The following is a 5,981-nucleotide window of genomic DNA, read 5'->3' as shown; positions in this document are numbered from 1 at the left end:
ATAAGGGAGAAGAGAGAGAAAGAGGAGAGAGAGTGGGATACTGTGTGAATGATGAGGGTGGTGGGAAAGATGCATAAGAACGGTTTGCACGTGATAGGTCTCAATTTCTATTTTCTTTTTTTGAATTTTTTTGCATTTATTTCTCGAGTAATTATTGATTATATGATTAGGATTAGGATTAGGATTAGGATTAGGGTTAGAGAAGGAAGATGGTTTATGGATTTGCTTTTGGTTGGGTTGTCTTATTTTATGGCATGATTTTGATCATTATTTACTTCGTTATCAGTGATATACAACTTGAATGGTAATGTAGGTAAAAAAAATAACATGGTTATTTCTTTTTTTTTTTTGAATGTTTCAAAAGACAAGAAAACTTAACGAAAGTAGAGATTGATTTACATTATGGAGCTAGAAGCAATATTGAATAGTATCTCAGTTAAATGTGTTGTAAACCTAATATGAAAAAAAATGAAATTTGACAACAACAGATTGGGAATGAATTGGAAAAAAAAAAAAAGAAGAAGAAGATAATCACCCCAATATAAAAGGAGATATTTTATGAAACCATGGTTTGAAGTGTGAGAAAGTAGAAAGAGGAAATTGAAGAGATAAAGTTTGATTTTCTTCAAAAGCCAATTTGGCATGAATTTTTCTCTTACAAAAAAAGAAAAAGTAAATGTTACAAAAATTAAAAGATTTTTATTAGAAATTTAATCGTGGTAGAGATAAATGAAAAGGGAAAAAAAATCAAAACAGAGAATAATTGACATAATATAATGAGAAAATAAATAACAGTTATTTAAAGTGTTGTCTTTAACTCAAAACAAGGTAATTAATTAGTTTTTGAAGAGATTAAAGATAGAGAGTGTATAGAGCGAGACAACTAATAATCGACCACAAACTTATAAACACACATCTTGAGGAAAAAAAAAAGAAAAAGAAAAAAGAAAAACCTAAGACAATGGTAGTAATATTTGATGGAAAAATAAAATTGATTTTCTTTCTTTCCTCATCAAATGGTAAATTAAGTTATGGATGTCATACACAAGTATTGATTTAATTATAATACCTAAAACATAAGGCCAAAATTTGTCAATATATATATAGTAACACTGCTCATAGAGCTCAATGTGACTCTTTCTACCCAAAGATTGATCGAGCAAATATTATAAGTTGATACTTTAAATAATGATCTAGCTCATGGCCGGCCATTAGGGTGTGCAGCATGAGCTGCCGCACAGGGCCCAACTTTGGTTGGGGCCTCAGATCATTAAAAATGTATAAGTAATATATGTTGTAAAATTATTCATGTATATTAATAATGACTTAGTGGTTTCATGAGCTCTACCATCTTCACTTGCAAGAGGTCCTTGGTTCAATTCTCACAAGAGTTTTTTGCCATATATAATAAATGACTAAACTCTATTTACAAATATTTCATTTTTTATAATTACAAACTTTATATATTCCGTATTTGTGAAGAACAACGGTTTTGTTTCTTGTATTAAAAAACATACCGTGAGTAGAGAAAATTCATAAGCCAAATTTTATATTCTATTTTGGCACAAGGCCTCCAAAAAGGTTGGGACGGCCCTGATCTAGCTAAGCCATCTTGAGTATTAGAGCTATATTATTACCCATACCATTAGAAAAATTAGGTTTACAGAGTACATGCGCTTCATAATTTAAATAAGTCAAAATATAGTTATCCATTTAATTTGGTCTCGTTTAATTAAGGAAAATTAATATTATATTTTTTTTTTCTTTAAAATAACTATGTAGTTGAAAATTAAGTGAATATAATAAATTTTCCGACTCTTAACAACTAAGGTTATTATTCAAGATTGAACAATATTATGAGAAAGACACTTCAAATTAGTTCTCTCTCTACTACTCATGGAATCTCTCTTTTATTTTCCTTTATTCTATGAAAAAAAAAATTCATTTATTTTCATTCATCCTATTCGCCTAAATAAATTAGCAATATTTAGCTTTAATTTGTCTAATCTATATTTGTCTCAAAGTGCGTTTTTTTATTTGCCTCATATTTTTTAAAAAAATTTTTATATATATTTTTGTAAAATTTAGATAAGAAATACTGCAAAAACTCTTCCCCCCCCCCCCCTTTTAAGAGAAAGTGGAGGGAGAAGGAGACCGAGGAGGGAGGAGGAGTGGAGAGAGAAAGAGAAGACAGGGGAAGATCGAGAAATTAAAGAGTAAGAGAGGAGAGAGAAGGGGAAGCGAGAAACTGAATGAAAAGGGGGAGGAGTTGCGGCTCAATGAAATAAAAGAGGGTTGAATGTTAGGGTTTCGGTGTATTTAAAAAAAAAAAAAAATTCCGACAGAATATTCCGTCGAAATTCCGATGGATTTTAATTCCGTCGAAAAGTTTAATTTCCGACGGAATTTTCCGTCGAAAAGCCCATATATTCCGACGGATTTATATTCCGTCGGAAATTTACGACGGATTTTGAAAATCCGTCGGAAATTTCCAACGGATTTTTTTTCCGTCGTAAATCTCTATTTTTGCGACGGATTTACGTGTCCGTCGGAAATAGGCCTATTTCTAGTAGTGTAATAGGGCTACGTGTGTGAATCTTTTATATAGAGGCATAAAGCAATGACAATGTGCAATCTGACTTTATACAAGAGTTGAGCATGGGTTTGGCGAGTACAACATGAGCTCGTCACAAGTCTGCACAACAAAAGAGGCATGCCAATGGGTCATGGATCGTGCATGAACTTCATTATCAAAATTTGGCATGAGTATGATGGGTCATTTCACATATTGGTGCGCATGTCTTTGACTGTCACATGGGTTGGGTCATGATTGAGCTTCGTTTATTAAAGATTTGCATTGGTATGCATGAAAATCATTATCATAATTATTAAAGGGAATGCTTGCGTGACACATGGGTTAGATTGTGTGTGAGCTTCGTTCATTAATTAAAGATTTGTACGAGACTGGCACAATACGCCTATTTCTTAGCTCGTTCTAAGCACAGTACGTTTGTTAGTGAAACTAGTTAACACAAAATGTCGACTTACACGAAACGACATATGTCCACCTTTGCTTTCCACAAATAGGAGGTGCTAATTTCCATAAGTCAAGAAACATAACATATTAGTTTTCCTTTTATCTCAATTTTGTTTCTTCACATTTCTTTATAATTTAGTATGTCTATTTCTTAAATGGGAGATGGTTAATCCCTACCTTATAAAAAGTACAAAAGAACTCTTATGAATAGTGTGATGACTTTTTTACCCTACCTTATAAAAAGTATAAAAGAACTCTTATGAATAGTGTGATGACTTTTTTACCCCTAAAAATGTTTATTTACCCATATACCCTTTTATGTCATATTAACTCTTATGCTTCCGTATTTATTTCTCTATGCTTCTTTAGTCTTCATTCCCTTCCAACTTCCAACCTTTTCCTCTCTTTTAAACCCCCCTTTCTCTCTCCTTCCTCCTTTACTTCCCTACTTTCTTCCTCTCCTCCATTAAAGCGAAGGAGCCCTCCATTAAAGCACCTACCGAGCTAAGCCACATGAAGAAGAGGAAGAGGAAAAGGAGAAGGAGGAGGAGAAAATTCTTGAATTTAATGGCAAAACTATTTATCGTGAAAGTAATCCTCTTCAAAGGGTGGGGGAATAGTCTGGATATAACCCACTTTGTTACTATTTTCTTTAAAACAAACAAACAAACACACACACACACACACAAACCCACTGATAACATCTAATTAGAAATTTTTTTAAAGTTTTTCCGTTAAATTTTTAGTTGTAACATTTTAACTTTCACGCTTGTCAATACATAATTTCAATCTCTTGTTTCTCTAATTATAGACATATAAATAATCTAAAGATTAAATATTTAAAACATATACTACCTCCGTTACACATTATTTGCAACGATTTGACATAAAATAGAGAGGGAAAATGTCTAATCGTTGCTAATAATATGTAACGGAGGTAGTATATAAATCGAAATGAATCTAATAAGATCCCACATGACTATTTTGCCCAACAAAAAAGTCAATAATATAAAGATCAATTATTAAAAAAAATGAAAAATGTATATATTTTCAATTGTTGCAACTAAAAGTGACGGATGATATGATATATAATTGTATTTTATAACTCACAACAAAAGCCATATTACACCATAAGAAACTTACAACTAAAAAGTGAATAGTGCTTATATATTTTCAAGTGTTACGTTTTTGTACCTATGCAAGGATATGATTATCAACAATTTATTTCTTAGTATATGCGTTCAAAAGCCTACCCAATAAGTTTTGAGTGTCATGATAAGCTATTACAACTCGACCATAAACATTGATTATGTCGCGCGCAACGCGCGCGTAGACTCCCCTACTATATTAAAATGTCATAATGAGTGAAGTTAGCGAATACACTAAATTAAAAAAGTATCATTTATTTATTTTAAGCCTCAAGACATTGTCACATTTGAATGTGCTAGAACTACATTTAAAAAATAAAGTTTAATAATAGATGAACTCATCTTAATAACAATAGATTCATCTCAAAACAATATTAATTATTGTAGGAAATATTACAATATTTTTGAACTATCATAAAATAATACATACAACTACTACTACTATTATTATTATTATTATTATTATTATTATTATAGCCTTGTAGGTTTCATATAATAACTCCTAGACTACAACATAACATCACATAGCACTATTCTACGAGTACTATGTATATATACTTGTCCCATGATAATGACTTGAATACAAAAAAACTTCCCTTTCATCTATGTTTTGCCTTCCAAGTTCCTTCTCTTTTTCATTGCCTCTTAAGCTACTCAATTATCCATTTATTTTTTTGTTAAAACATCACATTACTTTCTCTCTCCTCAATTTAGGTTTCTTATAAATAGTACCCCGTAATATGATGTTCTATGAACCTTCAACAAAATAACACCCTTTTTTCATATTTTGTTCATTTTAATAACCATGAATTCTATTAACAAGCTTAAATTCTTTTTTATATTTTCTTTGTTATTGGGCCTGACCCAAGCTGACCCACAACCACTTCAAGATTACTGCATTGCAGACACAACGGCCCAACCTTGTTCTTTCATGAATGGGCAACCGTGCTTGAATCCGGAACTTGCTAGCCCAACACATTTTGCAACTTCGGCCCTATCAAAACCCGGTAACACGAGCAAGAACGCCTTTGGGTTTAGTGTCATCCTCACCACCAACCAGAACCTCCCGGGTCACCGGACTCAAGGCCTATCCATGGCTCGAGTCGATATCGCCCCTGACGGGCTTGTACCACCCCATGTTCACCCACGGGCCTCGGAGGTTACCACTTGCCTAAAAGGCGATATCTTAGTGGGCTTTGTCGATACATCTAATACAATGTATACACAACGGTTGAGGCCCGGTGAATCATTTGTTTTTCCAAAGGGGTTGATCCATTTCCTTTATAATGTGGACTCAAAAAGCCCAGCATTGGCAATTTCTGGGCTTAGTAGTGAAAACCCAGGAACACAAGTAGTTCCAATTGCTACGTTTACTTCAAAGCCACCTATGCCAGATAGAGTGTTGGAAAAGGCTTTTATGATTGATGGACAAGAAGTGGCTAGAATCAGAAATCACCTCCAAGGTTGAAGTCCATGTAAATATGTATATCAATTTTATGATAATATCATGGAATTACTCAATTTAATCATTTTGAAGGGTTTGATTTTTTATTATTATTATTTTCTAAAATTCAAGAAAAATTGTACATGAGACAAAAAGTATTATTTCTATAAACATAGCGGAAATATTTTTTCTCAAAAAAAAAAAGAAAAAAAAAAGCAATAAAGCTGTATGCAAAGTTATTAAAATCGGGATTCTACTCTGAATCAGAAGCAGCTATCAGAATCAAATCGTAAAATCAAATCGTAGAATCGTAATATTCTACCAACGTGCATAATCAAGACGTCAAATCTAA

At 32.4% G+C, this 5,981-nt stretch overlaps 1 pseudogene; it reads left to right on the top strand.

Moving 5' to 3' along the window:
* Window positions 1-4,928: 4,928 nt before the first annotated feature.
* LOC145563646 (germin-like protein subfamily 1 member 1 pseudogene) lies at window positions 4,929-5,981 on the top strand (annotated as a pseudogene).

The sequence above is a fragment of the Chenopodium album genome, chromosome 1 (assembly GCF_948465745.1).
Source record: "Chenopodium album chromosome 1, dcCheAlbu1.1, whole genome shotgun sequence".
NCBI lineage: Eukaryota > Viridiplantae > Streptophyta > Magnoliopsida > Caryophyllales > Amaranthaceae > Chenopodium > Chenopodium album.
The sequence above is the reverse complement of the archived record's forward strand: the minus strand, read 5'-3'. Positions and strand labels throughout refer to the sequence as shown.